We start from the raw sequence: 18,777 nt of genomic DNA on the forward strand, positions 1-18,777 counted from the left end.
ATTTACGATGGACGTTTAATATATATATATATATATATATATATATATATATTCATTATTTACACGGTGAATGAATTACAAATTTTTCAACAATAATAATCAGAACGCCTGTTAGGGTTTTGTCAAAGCTACTTTCAAGTTCCAATATTTCAACGATTTGTTCTGTGCCTCTATTCCATAATTTTTTGTTGTTATTTTCTTTCTACCTACCTACATTTTCTTTTCTGACAACCATATTTTCTCAAAATAAAGAGTAGTTTTCTTATTTAATTTCTTTGCAGAACTATTTCTAGCAGTGTTTACTTTTTCTTGAGATATTTCTTCTGTTTTTAAGTGTGCGATATTCCTCCACAACATTGCTAGTTTCTAATTTAAAATTCCCTGGGATGTTTCCTGTTCGACTCAACCACTTATTCCACGCTTGGTTACGATGAAACGAACAAACGTATGCAGTACAGTTAAACGTTTAGGATATTGCAATAGCTTCAGCTTTACAGTAATCTGTAACGAAGTATTTCGACTACTAATCAGGATTCCATTCTTTGAAAATATTTAAAGCTTCACCAATGCATATTGTTGATTCTGTTTCAATAACAAAAGTTGCAACCGAGAAATCAACATTAGTTCTAACTACAAGAAAATAATAAAGGTAAGGAATATTTGATCATGCCATAGGTGGCGTCCATAACACCAACTTCTCCATATCTTTTTATTAGATGTTTTTGTCATGCCCTTCGATTTCAGAAAAGAATTGTATTAACGTTTCCAATATCATCGTCTTATGGACGGAAGAAGAACTTGTCAGTAGGCATTATTTCATACCTAATAAACTCTGTTTCCTAACACATCTTGGTCACTTTCAGTCATTTTCATGTTCACGTGCGATGGAATTTCCGTGATTTTTTTTCCTTTAATATAAATCTTCAGCATTTTTAAGAACTTAAATTGAAATGTATATTTTGATGAGAAGTCGGGTTGAAATGTAGTTACTTTTGGTATCAGCTCATCACATTATTTGTGAAAATAACACGGGATGATTCCACACCGGGACCAAGTACCTAAGGGTCTATATATGGTCTGAACGTTCTTGTAATGGGAAGTTCGAAACCGTTTTCAAATCACGGGCAAATCCACAATCTGACCCTATAAGAGGGAAGTTTGTTAAGTAAAAATGAATATTACGATGCATCACGCGTAAGCGCCTGAGCCCATCATGTTTCTCCTTAGCTCATTGCTAGAACATGACTCGGGCAAGGCTTTGATAATATCACTTTGAACACGGAGTACCCATTTTTTCAGTGTTGCCAACCAATTGTAAATTCAATGTGCAAATGGTTTCTGTACCACTAAATATATATCCATGAAACGGCGTAAACATCATTCGTCACTAGAGAAAATATACTGCGGACGTATTTCTCTCCCAAGGACCCCAGTTTGTCAGTGTTGCCAATCAAGTTTAAAAATGAGAAGTTGTAGAACAGGTTCCGTACGATGAAACGTTTATACACCAAGCTTGGCAGAAACATCGCCCGACACTATAGCAAAAAGATGTTAAGCGTGACCGTCTCTCACCATTCTAGGTTGTCAATGCTGCCAATCAAATGTATTCTTCATGATTTTGGAAATGGAGTGTTTGCCATTGAACGAATATATAACAGATGTGACAGAAGCAGCATTAGACAGTCGAAAATATATGTGGGTGTCTGGCGAACAACATCTAGCCAGACATTTCAATCTCATTATTCAAGCCTTACCATGAATAGAGTGCTTGAACTCATAAAATTCACCAAGTGGGACCCTAACAGAATAAGTAGATACATTAGTTTGATCAAGGTAACACATATGCACATTAGAACGTACCAATATTGATTAGTTACTTTCATGACCTTCCATATTATGCGACATGTCAACTCCCTGCGATGCCGGAAAAAAACACATACGTTACCAGTTTGAAATTGATTAGTTTTTCTGCCAGAGTTTTCGTAAATGCTACTAACGTAATACCTGACTTGAAATGACCCTGGATCCGTGTGGCCCAACTCTAGCATTTGGCATATCACATACTTTGGTATGATGAGCAAACTCTGAAGACAAATCGTGGTTTCCCCACAATGGCTCTCTATATGTCACAATGAAGCTGTTGTGAATACGTAGATGCATGCAGGACCCATCCAACCCTTCCTTTCTATACGAACTCTTAACCTGTGCTATTCGTTGTTGCGTGGTTAATACTCATGTCCCATGATATATGTTCAGCCACATGTTCATATCATTAGACAATATAAAAATATGACCAAGCTAGTATACTGCTATTTGACGAATTTTTATTTTGAAAACGTTAGCAATACTGACAGACTAGGGTGCTTGGGAAATGGTAACAAACACAGTATGTTTGCTGTTGTGTCGAATGAGGTTTATGCGAAGTTTTGTCTCTATGCATGCAACGGCCAGGCAATCTTTTGAGAAAATGTATTTTAGAATGGTTGGAAACACTGACATCATGAATGCTTGTGAGTTCACACTAACATACTATAAACCTAGTATGGGTCACAGTCTAATTATGTCCGCCAATGCTGTAGACTTCCTGCGAAAATCTTGAATGTTGTCATTGGTTGGCAACACTGGGAAACTGGGGTGCTTGGGAGAAGGGGACACCCACAATATATTTTCGATTGTCCAATGCTGCTTCTGTCACATTTATTATATATTCGTTGAGTGGCACGCACCCTATTTTCAACATTGTGATGTTTACATTTGGTTGGTAACAATGACAACCTAGAATGGCTGTGAGACGGTCACGTCCAACATCTTTTTGCTGTAGTGTCGCATGATGTATCTGCCACGCTTGATATATAAACGTCTCATCGTACGGAACCGGTTCTACAACTTCTCATTTTTACACTTGGTTGGAAACACTAACAAACTGGAGTCCTTGGGAGAGGAATACTTCCACAGTATATTTTCTATAGTGACGAATGATGTTTATGCCCCGTTTCATGGATATACAGGGTCGTATCCAGAAGTAGTAGGACTGATTTTTCCCGCGTGCGCGGAGCAATGTAGGGGGGCTGCACAGTGAGAGCCTTGGGAACAGGTTTCGACCGGCGGCAGTCGCCTGCGTGCGTTAGTTGAGTGTAGACCACTGTGTTAGTGACCTCCTGTTGTGACGCCTCGTCGTCAGTTGCGATGGAGCGAAATTTGGAGCAGCGGTACGTTATCAAGTTTTGTGTCAAACTAGGAAAATCAACGACCGAAACCAAGGACATGCGTACGCAGGCCTACAAGGAGGATACCATGAGCCACACAATCACTCCGTAAAAAGAAGGGCAGAATTTCGCAATCGACAGTGAAATCGTTGTTGATTGCATTTTTTGACCGTCGTGGCAGTGTCCATAAGGAGTTTGTACCTCCTGGACAGAGTGTAAATGCAAGATTTTACGTGGAAGTGCTCACACGGCTGCGAAATCGGATCACACGCGTGCGACCAGACCTGGTGGGGAAGTGGAAGCTCCACTATGACAACGCGCCGTGCCACGGCGCGTAGACTCTGAGGGATCTCCTGACCAAATTCGGCGTTTCCACGTTGCCTCAACCCCCTACAGCCCTGATGTGGCACCGGCGGACTTCTTCCTGTTCCCCAGTATCAAGAGGCATCGTTTCTACTCGGTGGAACTGGTCCAAGTGGCGACGACGAGGGCGCTGAACGGCATCCCGGAGGACGACTTCCAGAAGGCCTTCGCGACCTGGAAGGCTCGCTACCAGAAGTGTGTAAGTGCTCAAGGGGCCTATTTTGAAGATGTACCAAAATGTTCAATAATAATAATAATAATAAAATCAGTCCTACTACTTCTGGATACGACCCTGTATATTCAGTGGTACAGAAATCATCTGCCACATTGAATTTACAATTCGTTGGCAACACTGAAAAAAAATGGATACTCCGAGTTCAAAGTGGTGTCATCAAAACCTTGCCTGAGTCATGTTCTAGCAATGAGACAAAGAGAAACATGATGGGCTCAGGCGCTTACGCGTGATGAATCGTAACATTCATTTTTACTTCAGTCCAATATGTCAGAAACAGGAAAAAACTGTTCCCTTATAGGGTCAGGTTTTTGGTTTGCCCGTGATTTGAAAACTGTTTCGTACTTCTCATGACAAGAACTTTCAGGCCATATATAGTTTTTTTCTTAGGTACTTGCTCCCAGTATGGAATCATCCGTAGTTAGGCAAAAGGTGGAAAAATAGTAATCAGAAATGCTGGCCACGGGAATTAAGCAAAGTACGAGACGCATCCATAAAGTAACGTTCCGCAGGCGCATACGTCAGGCTAGGACCCTACTCTCTCACGTGCGTACAGTCGCTTCGCACAATATACGGATTCGTAGCTATGGAACGCATGGGAAAGTTTTTTTTTTTCTGGATTCGCCTCGTACTTCTCGTTAACAAGGCGAGATTTAACTCTTTCCTTAAATTATTTCTCCAAGGTGAAGTTTAAATAATGACCTGACTACTGTTGTGACCTGATGTATGTTTTTGAGTTTGCTTGTTTTGATTGATTGGTTGGAGAGGTCAGAGTACCCTTTCAATGCCGAGGTTATATGAGATGTAGAACCACGTTTTGTTGAACGCGATACACCGTAGTGCGTTAAAATTTCAAAGCTGTTAATCATGAATTAAATCCAGGAACCCATGCACCAAAGGCTTACCTAATTTACTAGATTAGTGACTAAGACTTTACTAAGCTTATTATTAGTATTATTTTAGCATCTTACCATTATGCTCCAAAGCTAAGGAAGACGGAGATTCTGAGAATGAACGAAATGATGGAGGAAAGGAATACAGGAAAACGAGAGACCCAAAGAAAACTCACCACACGGGCTTATCCACCACAAAATATTAATACTAAAAGCTTTTTTTTTTTTTTTTTTTTTTTTTTTTAGTCTGTACTACTTTATAAAAGAGTAAAATGGGTGACTTGTCATCGTTCAATCGATACTACTATAGACATTAATGTAAATTTTGGAGAGAATACTCCTTTTGTCACGAAAATATGGGATAAGGAAGGATTTTTGGAAATATTCGTTTTCAGGGGCTCAGTATTTCACCAAGAATGGTGTATCGTACGAATCACCGCCGTTAGAGATATGGAACTCGGCATATGAGCTCTTCAAGTAAAGGAACTTGTTTCAGCGTTTTCCAAAATTCCGTTTCAAAAGGAGAAAGTGGAGTATTTATAAAATACTGAAATTTCCCTTTGTTTACTTGGAAAGTGCAGAATGTGAGGATTTGCTGAAGTTCAGCATATAGAAGTTTAATTAAAAATAAAGGAATACATTATGTTTCTGAAATTTCCGCTTCTAAGTGGAATGAGAGGGCAGTTTCAATCATGTTGAAATTCTTTTTTATTTATTCACAAAGTGCGGAATGTGATGATTTATTTTTAAGTTGCAGGTGCAAAATTTAATATAGAAACCCTTAAATGAAGAATAAGCAAATATGTGTTTCAGCGTTTTCCGAAATTCCTCTTCTAAGAAGGAAAAGTTGAATCAGTTATATAGTATCCAAATTTCCCATTCTTTGTTCAGGAAATGCGTAATGTGAGAATTAACTAAAGTTGAAGATGGGAAGTTCGGTATATAAACTCGTAAGTTGAAAGAGAACACATGTTTCAGCGTTTGGAAAAATCTTGCTCTGTCTCCTATGTCTCCATAAATCCATGTCTCCTATAGTCTTGGTTCTGAAATGGGGTCCAATCTCCAATTCAACCACTGGAAATTGAACTAAGAAACTCATTTACTAAAGATATATGCATTAGCCACTTTCTTTTTTATTTTTATTTTTAAGCAAAACCTGAAGCACTAAATACACCCACTTAATTTTTCTTGCTTTATTTTGAAACTAATTTTTCTCGCATTTTCTCTTATAACATTAGCTTTACTGACATTTGTTTTACTTTTTAATATTATTCAAAAGACAGGAACATAACATAAATAGGGGAGTGAAAAAATGCACATGCTTTTCAGTGGAACTCGAATCCAGGATAAACCGCGCCTTATAATCTGTAGCCGAAAGCTACAGACCACTCATCTATCAAAACCGGCAACAAGGGGTTTTGTCAAACTTTTTGTTGCTTATTCGTTTATTGTATTCGTTGCTATTAAAAGTTTAATAATATCGATGAATTCTGATATTTCTTGAATTTAAGTTTTTCTGACATATTAAATAGCCGAAAATATTGTTTTCGTCTGTATATAATAATAATAAGCATTGAGAAATCAAATGGTGGATACTGAATCTTCTTTGAAAGTAAATGAACATAAAGATCAACTCTACGTTACTGCTCCATGTCGAATTTTCGATCAAAGTCTATTTTGTCTTTTCCAAGTATTTAAGAGATTCCAAGTAACGCCAACGTTCCATTAGCAAACGTAATTGACAAGGTCTCTAGTGATAAAATAACTTCTAATATAGACATAATTTAGTTTATTTTCGTACATAATGAAATACTGAACAACTGTAACAACTGAATGAGTGGTTTCTTTTGGTTAACATCTTTCCATATTGCTTTCTGTTCAATAATATATAATAAAGAAAAAAGAAAATTAAAAAAGAAGAAAGAAAGAAATTAAACTTCTTAGTTTAACATCCCACGACTGTCCTTTAGACTAAAGGAGACGGATGATTAATGAAAGTAAGTAGTTGTGAAATTACTTTTTCTGCTCATTAGATACCACGTGCACATTAAAAACAAGACGAAAAGGATTTATAATTTAATTGAATATACAAGGTGTTTCAAAACAACACCGACGACGTTTGGGAGGTGATTCCTGATACTAAGATAAGACAAAAAATATAGATCATCCTGGGTGCACAAATGTTTCCTTTCGGATTTATAGGCTGCCGAAAACATGAAAAAATGAATTTTAATGGTCCGTAGCTCCAAAACGATGTGACCTACCGTAGTCGGATCAAGACTTCAGGTAGAAAGTAGTATGTAGTCTATCCAAATATCCATGTTTCACAAAATTTTTATGGAAGTAATTGGAGACTACTTCAAATTATATGCCCGTAGCCAAACTCCTCAAAAAAAAAAAAAAAGTGTTGTGGAAGCACCTTAGGACTTTCAAACACGCATTTTTGTATAGGACACATAATTGTTCCTAAGTAAAGTCTTGACCCGACTACGGTAGGTCCCATAGTTTTGGAGCTATGGACCTCTAAAGTTCATCTTTTCGGCAGCCTATAAATCCGAAAGAAAGCATTTGTGTACCCAGGATGGTCTATATTTTTTGTCTTATCTTCGTGCCAGGAATCACCTCTTAAACGTTGTCGGTGTTGTTTTGAAACACCCTCTATATTATTTATTTTCCTGTATGACGTAGCTATAACGTATTTATAATATTCTTGCATTCATACATGATACATGAAACATGAGTGTTGTTGGCTATAAAATGCATATTCTTCACTTTAAAAATAATCTCCAGCGAACAGGATTCAAACACATGCTAAAATGAACAGCTCTACAGACTTCCGTAACTAATCTCCAAATCACGAAAGTATGACTTCGGGAGTGGACTTTAATTTTCTTTTCTTTTCTTTTTTCTTTTTTAATAAAGAGTTTAATTTCGAGAAAAACACGACACTTCTTACAATTATATGGGCGCATGAGAGGATGATTCAAATTAACAAAAAAGTGGCTACTTACCAATGAATCCTCCCTTGGAAAGCCTAAATATTTTTCAAACGTTTCGGAACTCAGAGCTCATTCCGTCCTCAGTGGTAAGGTAAAAAGGATTAAAACGGATAGGGTATAAAACTAACTATTCTATCAGGCCTTCTTTCCATTTTGTACTAAAACACAACACATTGAGCAATTCTATGTGATAATATGTAACAAAACACAATCACGTAACAGTTTGGACACAATAACTGTGTCTTCATCAGACTTCCACTCCTTCTCTGTCAAGACACAGTTATTGTGTCCAAACTGTTACTTGATATGTGTTTTGTTACATATTATCACATAGCCTTATTCAGTGTGTTGTGTTTTAGGAGATAAAAGGTATAAAACAAGGAATACATATCACTAAATAAATAAATGTAACGTAAAGAATGGATCCTGAAATATCACGAGCAAAGCGAAGTGCAAAAGGATTTTTTTTTTTTTTTGAAAAGACCATACGTGTTCATACCTGCTTTCATACGTATTTTTCAATCATTACCGGTGCATACTGTATAGATGACAATAATGTGGCATGTGGTACATTGTATTAATCCGGAGAGATAAGAAAATATTGATATGTCCAATTATGTGGTTAAGATTAGTCTGTGTCCTGGACACAGAAATAACTGAAATTTCTAACCGACGGACTGCATATGTTTATAAAATGAGAGTTAAATAGTTTCTACTGAAAGCTCACGGCACAGTACCGTGAATTTTACACGATGTCATGCAGTTTTGCGTGACAGTATAAAACTAATCATCTTGTATTTGTATTATTAAATTACTCAGATTTAATTTTAGTATATTTTCATATATAAATTCGTTATTATTTTCACAATGAAAGATTAAGCTGTTGAAATTAAACAGTGATTTATTTAATTATATTTTTTTCAGACGAACATGTGTTATTCAGTCTTGAAACAGAAGATGTTCCTATTAAATTTTTCGGACTGCCTTTTAAAAACCTAAGTAGAACAGAATACAAAATTCCGTTGTGTTCACGGGCCAAAATATTATGGACAGAATGTGACTAAATTTGGTACCTGCATGGTAAGTTTAGATACACACTTTTCTGTTATTTTATAAATGTGTTCACTATTATCCCTTACAATTTTAGTATCATGTATATTTCTTAATCTTCATATATTTATATACCTCATTTCCAGGGCTGTAGCCAACCTGGTCTTTCAAAGGGAATGATGGTGGGAGAAATGAATATTGAGGGACACTGATATAGACATTAAAGAACAGCATAAAATTATATATTTATTTATTTACAAAATCTGTAACAGCTAAAACTTCTTTTATACATAATATCCCATACCGACAATATTACAGTACATAAATTCAAGATTAATAACACTGATCATTAATATACAAAAATTTAAAAAAAAAGCAAAAAACAATGGTATATAACTGAGGTGCTTAGGACAATATAGTGCTATGGTAAACGTAGGTGAGGATCATCGTTGTACGTCGCATTTACGCTAAACGAAATCTAATTAACTGGACGTTAAGAGTGAGTGCACGTCCCATTAATCAGATTGTTCCATTTGCAGAAAATAAAATATTATAAACATAATATTTTGACGTAGATTTTTTGGCACAACGAAAGAATCCAATTAACTTATCTTGTATAGTGACACAATTATATGTTCATTAAAACTGATTTATTATGTTTCTGTCTACTTTAAAAAACACTATTTTTTTTTACATTGTTTGTTTGTTAAAATTTAGCATCTTTTTTTCAGCACCGAGGCTATAAAAAACGCGAAGCTTACAGTATAAAGTGGAATACGAACCACCACATTGCTCTCGAATTTCAAGAATTCCTTTAGTATCAAACCCGAGACCATGTTCAAATACACGTGCTCTATTCACTAGTCCAGCGGTAAGGGCTGTTTTGTAATATTGTTTTGGAAATTATTAATTTCTCGTAAGCTTTTACTACAGTTCTTTTCTATTAACGTTTAAAAAATGAGATAAAAATACTGAGTCCAAAGAAAAAAGAGAACATTATTATATGTGTATAATCGAAACCGTATATTTTCATTTTTGTGTGCTTAATACGAGTTCTTTGTGAGGTACTTTGTTTCATATTAATTATTAAAGTATTTATTCTTTAAAAATTAGAACAAAATTTTATTGCAGCAGCTGTAGATTATATCAATACAAAATACAAGTATATGTTTTATTCAACGTTTGCACTCAATCTTCTACTTTGCAAAATAAGCGAGACACTACAGTTTAGTTATATTCACAACTAATGTTGTGGACTATGATAGTGATGTATGGAAGTGCACCAGGTATCCTTGGATGCTTGTCATGGTAGCAGTAATAGGATATGGTTTAAAATTCTTGAAATGGGTAAAGGCAATGGAAGATGTTTGGTGCATGTAGCAAGAAACATATAGTTTTACACTAAACTGGTAAATATAATTGGAAGAATTTCACTGGTTTTCAGTCAGTTTGAAAATTCTTTTCAGCGTATTTTTTTAAGATGGGTCAGACAATAATTTAGGGAGCCAGTCCCTCCCTGGCTACGGGCCTGCTCATTCCATAGAAAATGTTTGTGCGAGTTGAATGGTAGGCTTACTAATGCTGTATCACTAATTACAGAGAGGCTATGACCGATTGTTATTATGTTCACATAATAAGCTATTAATGAACTGAGGTCCACTCATGCTTAATATTGTGGGTTCAATGTGGTTTCGATTGATTAGTAATGTCAATTTTGTTACCCATTTCAGCACAGGACACTAGGTAAACTAGAATAATTCGACAGTCCTCTTTTTATGTGTAGGTATACAAATAAAAGTTGCCGAATGATTATACTTAATAAATAGCCATCGTTAAGTTCCCATTCATGACAGTGAGATTTCCAAACTAACCAAATTTTTATTTATTTAACCTTTTTCCAACATTATTTTACGTATCTTTTAACATTGAACACTAATCAGAATTAGGGTCATTAATTGTCTCTTTAAAGTCATTTTTGTGATGACACTGAATTTATTGTAATAGATTTGTTCTTCCTTCAAACAACTCTAGAAAAGAAAATGTAATGAAATCTTTCAGTTTAACGTTCCATGACTACCTTTAGGCTAAGGGAAATGAATAATGATGGAATAATTGGTGGAATGGAAATGTGGGAGGAAAGGGGAGTACCTCGAGAAGACCTACGGACACGATGTTGTTGTCCACCGCAAACTTACGTGGCCGGGGATCGAACCAGTTACAGAACGCATCAGAGGTAAGCACTCTACCACTGAGCGACCGTGCCCCTTCAAACAACTCGAGAATTCGATTTAAGAAATTAATAGTATACTGCGTAACTACAGACCAGAAACCGGACGCATTTTGTTGAGAAAAATGATATTTTCCATCCCATATGTATATTTCACGAGTATTTTCCATCCCATATACACATTTCACAAGTCACCAGACGATATTCTGAGAAAAGAAACAAGCGTTATAAATGAGATATGTATTCATCCTAAGATACGTTGTTGTTCCGTCAGTTAAGTGCTCGATATCCTTATTTTTGGCATCCACGGAGTACTAGATTTATATTCACAGATAAAAGTGTACTGAAAAAAGGCCAGAGGAGCAGATTACTTGATTCTGTTCAAGTAATTTTACTTAGAAAGATAGACTTCATTTTTGCTTAATATACTGTTATATATAATATAAAAATTTTAAAGAAATATACCTTTGTGTATTTGCTTAATGTTTTACTATCATAGATAATAATCCAACAAAATAAGCAAATACGCAAGGATATGTTTTTACATTTTTTTTATTATAATCTTTAAGATAGTTACTTACTTACTAGTTACTTAAAATTCTGAGTGTGCAAATATCTTACATTTTTGAGGTTATAGCTCTTTCTGGAGCCTTGTCCCCGGTTAAAGGTAAAATAAAAGCAATAAATACATCAAAGGAATAAAAGGTAATGGACTCACTAGGATAGAGTAGTGCGAAAACGTTTGTCTATAGACAGCACCTATTGATAACGCATTTTCACATTAATCTACTACTGAGTCCATTTCTTTTTCTTCCCAGGGCCGCGGTGGCTCAGTGGTAGAGCGTTCACATCTCTATTGCTTTGGGTCCCGGGTTCGATCCCAGCCTCCGCCAAGTGAACTTTGTGGTGGACAAACACCATGTGCGTGGGTTTTCTCGGGGTTCTCCAGTTTACTCCCACTTTCTTCATTACACCATTTCTTTCATTACTCATCATCCCCGTCTTCCTTAGCCTAACCGGCATAACCGTGGGACGTAAAATTCAAAGATTTCATTTCATTTTTTTATTATTTTTCTTTCCTTGATTTCTTAATTACTTTTTCTTCTGTTTTTATCCAAGAAAGCTCAAGAGGAGAACTAAAAGCTAGAAAGTGTAAGATATTTTCAGGTATCAGAATTTTAAGTAATTAAAATAATTGCTAAAATTTGTGATTTTTTTTTCTTTTTTTTTTTTTTTAAGAGGGATCATCTCTCCATAGGAATAGGAGATTTTATGTTGTTAAACAATAAAGATCCATTGGCTAGTAAAGGTCATCCTAAGGAACATTTTTCGTTTATCCATAATACACTACAGTAAAAAAAAAGGTAATTTCAATAGCTATTAATATCATTGGAAGTGGGTAGCTTCTACGTTTAATATCCGCAACGTTTAAAAAGGAAAAAATATTCAAAGATGAAACACATACCAATCGAATGATCTTATGAAACTGAATGAAATATATGTGAGTGTGCATCTTCGTGTGTAGCTTTCAAGAAAAATGAATTAAACTGAAAAGTTGATGTACGATGACCGCCATCTATTTGTGAAATAGTACTAAATCCCTGATTAAGTGTTTTGTTACGACACTAGAAACAGTATATCCCTTTGGGGATCTTATCGTACATTTTGTACGATACGCATTTTTCATCGTACATTGCGTTATTTCTCTTCTATTTGAGCTTTTTCGTCCGCTTTTTTTTGTTTTGTTTTTCAAGTCCAGATACATTGTAGAAGAAATTACGCATGGTTTCAGACCGTCCTGCGTCCAGACATAGGAGGTGATGACGTCATAATTTTGAAATATAAATTTTCCCTTATGAAGCTTATGTTCAATATTTTTGGCGGGCTTATTTTTTCACGTAGAAGATTGAAATTTTGCACAAACATTCAGTCCACCGAGTAGTATTTACTAGATTATTTTGTTCCGATGTCAGTGCTAAAACAGGGGGGGGGGGGAACCAGAGGGGCAAAGGGTTGAAAAAAGGGATATTTTTACCAAAACAATCCCGTTCTTCAGGATTTTCCCACCTCACATATATGATGGGGACACGTGAGTCATACCGTCTGAAAGGCAGTTCCATTCTGAAGAGAATGACGATCGAATAATTATTCTAGGGTAATTAGGGACGTCTCAGTGAATTTTTTCAAAATATACTTCTGTAGATTGTAACATGGGGAATGTTCTGAATTTTTTTTTTTTTTTTTTTTTTGGCGGGCTTATTTTTGCACCTAGAAGATTGAAATTGTGCACAAACATTCAGTCCACCGAGTAGCATTTAACAGATTTTTTTTCAGATTTCTGCGTTAAAACAGGAGGGGTCCAGAGGGGCTAAAAGTTAAAAAAGGGAAATTTAGACCAAAAATCCCTTTTTTCTGGAATTTCCCGGCTTAGATACATGATGGAGACATGTGAATGGCACCGCTTGAAAGGCAGTTCTATTCAGAAGAGAATAAGGGCGACACATGTCCCTAGGGTAATTAGGGATGTCTCAGGAAATATTTTCCCTGAGATCATAGTGTTTTGTGGGAATTTTGGGCATAGTGGGAATTTTTGATAAAATTTCTCCCGCCCTTACTATTCAAGATAGAAACTTGAAATTTGGTACACGCATTTAGTTTACCAAGTACTATTTATCAATTTTTTGGAGGTCTCTACGTTCACACAGGGAGGGGCCAGGGGTGCCCAAAGTTGGACATAAAGATTTCCCCCTCAAAATTTTCCCTTTGACATCAATTTTCCCTCTCCTGGTATATGGTATGGGCATGCAAGTGGTACCATTTGAAAGCCAGGTCTATTCTGAAGAGAATGAGGTATGAACCATGATCCTAGCATAAATAGTGACGATGCAGTAGCTGCTTAACTGAAAGTCTAAAAAATAGCCCGAAAAGCCAAGATCTCTAAAGGGATAGTGTTCAGTATGAATAATGAGATATAATCCAACAGAATGATATATTTTCGTAGATACAAACTAATTTTTCTTGCGTTAAATATTTTCTCATTCGTTGCCAACTTTTTGCGTTTTTACTTTGTGACGCGTTCATGCACGAAGGCTAGGAGAGATAGTGATGATCTAATGCTTGATAAGTGGAATGACGGAAGTGGGAAGAAACGAGACGTAAGCTATTTATCTTCTTCACAACAAAGTCCACTTGGCGAGAGCTGTGACCGAACCAGAGATAAGCGCTCTATTACTGAGGCATCGCGGACCCCTCCTTTGTTTTATTCTGCTGGAATACATATTTATTTATGTCCTATATTAAAAAAAAAAAAGTACTAAGTAACAGAGTGTATCTACTCTTGTTTGTCTTCTAACAGTCAAGCACATTCCACTTGTAACTAATGATGTAAGAAAGCTAAAAATCCGAAAATGACCGTATAAGAAGATAAAATAAAATGTGGCACTTGTCAAGTTAATGAGGCTTATTAGAGCTTCCTTTCTCCGGTTTGCAAAGAATAGTAAGAAGGAAAGGTTAATGTTCCGTTTGGGGCAACGTCCGCCATTCATAAAAAAAGTGGTTTCGAGCTTTATTTTTGAGTTGAGTTGAATTTCAGTTTAGCGTCCCTTTCAGCAGCGAGGCTATGTGAGACGTGGACCTACTGATTAACGTGGAATCCGAACCACATGAGCTCCCGCCGGGAATCGAACCCGGGTCTCCCGCGCCAAGGGTGCGTACGCTAACCGCTTAGCCACGGTGGAGCTCGAGGTTTATTTTTATTTATCCCTGGAATACAATGAGAAAAAAATCGTATGTGGCATACGTAAAAATGAAAGTTACATGTATATATCCTGTAGTATTTGGACTTAGCGTACAGAAAACGTATAAACGAAAACGCATGTTTTATAATACTTTCTGTATAAGTGTTCCATCTATACGTACTTTCCGTATGAAACAATGTAGGCGTTCAGGATCTCACGTACAATTGGACGTATATAACATATAACTGACGAAGATAACATACGTATATATATGTAATATACGGAAGACTGTTAGATGTCAGACATCCTGCAACGGCATGATGTAACATCTAAGGGCAGTGCGAATGTATTATATGGATAACGTATTCTCCGTACTGATTTCTGTAGTAAGCACGAGGATGCTATATATTTGTACAATATACCGCTGTCCGGATAACGTATTTTTCTCAGTATAGACGAGAGAAAAGAACACGAGACTCAGATAATGTATAGTGGCGAGTGCGGTGGCTCAGCGGTAGAACACTTTCGTCTGGGGTCTCTGTTTCGGTCCCATGTTGCGGCAATTTAACTCTGTAGAGAACAAACACCATGTGCATACATTTTCTCGTGGTTTTCTCGTTTCTTCCCAGTTTTTTCATTTCTTTCATTATGATCATCACAGTTTCCCTCAGCCTCGACGAATAAACGTGATATCTTAAACTACAGTAGAAATATCATTTCAGATAAAGTACTTAAGAAACATAGTAAAGCGGAAGTTATACTTGATTGTTCTGAAAATTATTTTCTCCTAGTAATAAATAGTAAATATTCCAAATAAAATCATTGGAATTATTTTGTAAACAACTCAGTTGTTTGCATATCAGGGAAGAGGGAGGAACTAGGTTTAATTACTTCTCATTTGACAATTCTATGAAATGAAGGATTGAAAAGTAATAATGCGTGGACACATAAAAACGTAATTGTCATTTCCAGGAAACAACCTTACAACCTTGTATGTTATTACCTTATGAATGCTTTCAGTCAACAATTGAAAAATTACAGCTGGACTCGAAATCGAACCCGAGCCTATAGCTTTCCGTACCGGTGCATTAGGTATTACTCCATCGAAACTTGCCTTTGATCAGCCACTCATCGCATTCTTGAATCTGTATATTCAGTTGTCAGATTATTCAAGACCTTTACTACGTATTTAGACAACATAATATCTACATTAATGGTCTATGACAATTGCGTTTGATTTATATTATTACAAATGGAGTAAAAACTCATTTTGTAAATTTTTTTATTGGTGTACAATTAGAATATAAAAGTGTTTCTGTTCAGAAAGACTAATAACGTAGGTACAGTGAGAAAAAAGGCTCGGCTTTGGTTTGGATTCCGTGACAAATAGATTTTTTTCACTATGAATTTTCGCTTGATCTACGTCTCTGAAATATGGATTGTAATTTGTAATTCATAACTATAAAAGATGGTTTTATTGCCCGTTTCTAACATATAAACGTTACGTTCCACAATCAAGAGAGACAACAGTTATAAACAACTTGAGATAAAAACCTGATTTAAAACTTAAACTAAATAATTTGTAGCTTGGCCTATTCTCTCAAAATATTTTTCCTTCTTTGCTTTTCTGACTTCACAGTGAAGGCATTTTAATTCTTTCTTTGTAGGTGTCCATGAGGTTGAAACAAGATTTTGCTGCGAAAGAGCTGCGTACATTACATTTGTACAGGGCAATATGCTCACACCAACCAGGCAGCTATACCGAAACAACAGATGCACCTGCCGGTAAAAGATGAAATACAAAGATAAGTATTACAAGATGTGGATAAAGTCAAAGACATTCACATTTATCTGAACGATTTTGTGAAGAAATTGTTTCAGGACTCAAATACGAAACTTTTATCTGACAACTCTTCATTTTACCTAAGCGCTTCTCAAATATATAACACCATATACTCATTTACATTCCACGTGGAAAAGACTAAAATTGACTAAGATGTTGCAAAACTGAGTTCATTCGTGCCGTAAGACAATGGCTAATGATAAGATCTTTTTCCTTCCATTTGATGAAGGCGAGGATTGGGAATGTTAATGCAATTCTTTTCTGCCATCAAAATGAACGACAAAAATATCTAGTAAACAGGTATGGAACCAATCAAGACAACTTCTGTAGCACCAGCAGCAGCACTAGCTCTTCTGATCCCGATTCTCCACCTCCAAGACCTAAACATCAAAGGAACTTTAGTAAACCAACTACATATGAAACAGAAAGTAACAACTCACATGAAGATGATGACAGCAATCGTGTCGAACCTCAACAAGAGGATATAGAAGTGGTGCCTCCACAGACCGTCATGAGACATGCAACACCATCTACCTATTAACCTACTACATCAACTACCATTCAAGGAACTGATGATTTCTGCGTCACCATTAGTAATCTTCGCTTCGAATACTATGAGAAGAAAACTCTAAATAAAAAGATTACTCACAGACAGCCAATCTCAAATATACCATATACTTCGTCAAAAGTATTCGTGGCAACCGTATTAAATTCGCTTCCATGGAAGAGAAATCACGGTTCTTGGGACTTCAGCAAACTTTTGAATTAAGCTATGTTAAAGCACGGTACATTAACGAAGGACGAAGACGGAACACACAAGCACCAAAGCTACCCTCACCTGTGTCATCACCAGCGTATACCTCAGCTACTCCTTGGATGAAATCAGAGCTGAACTCAAAAATCAATCTATCGATTTCTACAACGTCATTCGTATTAAGTCCGAGAGAGAGCCACTACCACTTTTGAGACTCTTGTCCTACAACCCCGAACAAATCAACAATTTAATCACCAATAGTGTTGTTATTGACAATTATTATCATCGAGTCGAAGCTTCTAAGAGCCAAGGTAGACCACTCCCTTGCTCTAAATGCTTTCAATATGGACATCTATCAGCAACTTGCAATGCTATACAACACTGCTTAAAATGTGTACATCGCACTCCTAACCACAAATGTCGTATCATTGGCAACATTTCTTTTTGTGCAACCTGTAAAACTAATGGCCATAATGCTGGAAGCAGTAATTGTCCGAAACGGCCCACTTCAGCTACTAATGAGGATCCCAGCATTCCAATTAAAGTATATCCCATAAGTAAATCGAAGACAGCACCTCAGAATGCTCCTGAACTCCTGAAGACACTGCTTCACACACCGAACAACAGACATCAAATCAAAATAATCCAGTCACCCAACAAATTACCTCTCCTCCGGCACCTCCAGTAAATGAAGTCATCAAAAAAGCAATAGAAGAGATTACCCACAATATTATCCAATGGGTCACTGCTGTGCTTACATTAGCAAAGAAACCATTTGAAACTCAATCACTGCATAGCTCCATCAAGAAAACCACTGCTGCCATCTTTAACGAAAAAAAAACAAAATCGCTAATTCTACGCAAGGCTATGCTTACATAAATATACCCAAATGCAACTCAACAAGACGCGATGTGTAGGACTGGACTTCGATTGGGATAGGCTGCACCTATATCACCTACTACAAAAGTACTATACATCAATATTCAAGAATTACGCAGTAAACTGGCAGAAATTTTGGCATACCTTCAAGATCACTCCATCGATATTGGAATTATCAATGAAATCCATTTTACAAAATCCTTCAGTCTCCTCGCAAGGCTATCATATCATCAGACAAGACCAAATAACTGCATCAGGCGGCACAGCAATATTTCCGAGAAAAGGCATAAAATATACTGTCAGCACAATACCTGCAAACATCTATGACCAAATGACCATGCCTTTACTCATTAAAATCCAACTTCAAACCTCTCTCCATATAGCCACGTTCTACAACAATCCTAGCACTGACATATACTACTTTCCTTTATTAGATTACCTGGCAACCTTTCCCAATCTCCTTCCTGCTCTCGATTTGAATTCCTAGCATGGATCGTTTACCGCAAGAAATACTCAACAATATCCTTCACAAACGCTTCCCGTAAAGAACATACAACAAATATCGATCACCAGTTTCCAAAATGGAACTTAACA

General features: G+C 36.4%; 1 long non-coding RNA gene across 6 annotated transcripts in view; it reads left to right on the forward strand.

Moving 5' to 3' along the window:
- The window catches only part of LOC145675927 (uncharacterized), an 87,871-nt gene extending 69,366 nt beyond the window's left edge, over positions 1-18,505 (forward strand). For 5 of the 6 annotated variants that reach the window (XR_014129240.1, XR_014129242.1, XR_014129243.1 and 2 more), the window contains 2 exons: positions 8,618-8,773; positions 16,375-18,505. This is a non-coding gene — a long non-coding RNA (uncharacterized LOC145675927). Of the gene's footprint in view, positions 1-8,617; positions 8,774-12,209; positions 12,335-16,374 lie in introns of all 6 variants that reach the window. The other variant, XR_014129241.1, reaches the window with a different exon arrangement.
- Positions 18,506-18,777: the final 272 nt, after the last annotated feature.

Source organism: Thermobia domestica, chromosome 18 (assembly GCF_964235325.1).
Source record: "Thermobia domestica chromosome 18, izTheDome1.hap1.1, whole genome shotgun sequence".
Lineage (NCBI taxonomy): Eukaryota > Metazoa > Arthropoda > Insecta > Zygentoma > Lepismatidae > Thermobia > Thermobia domestica.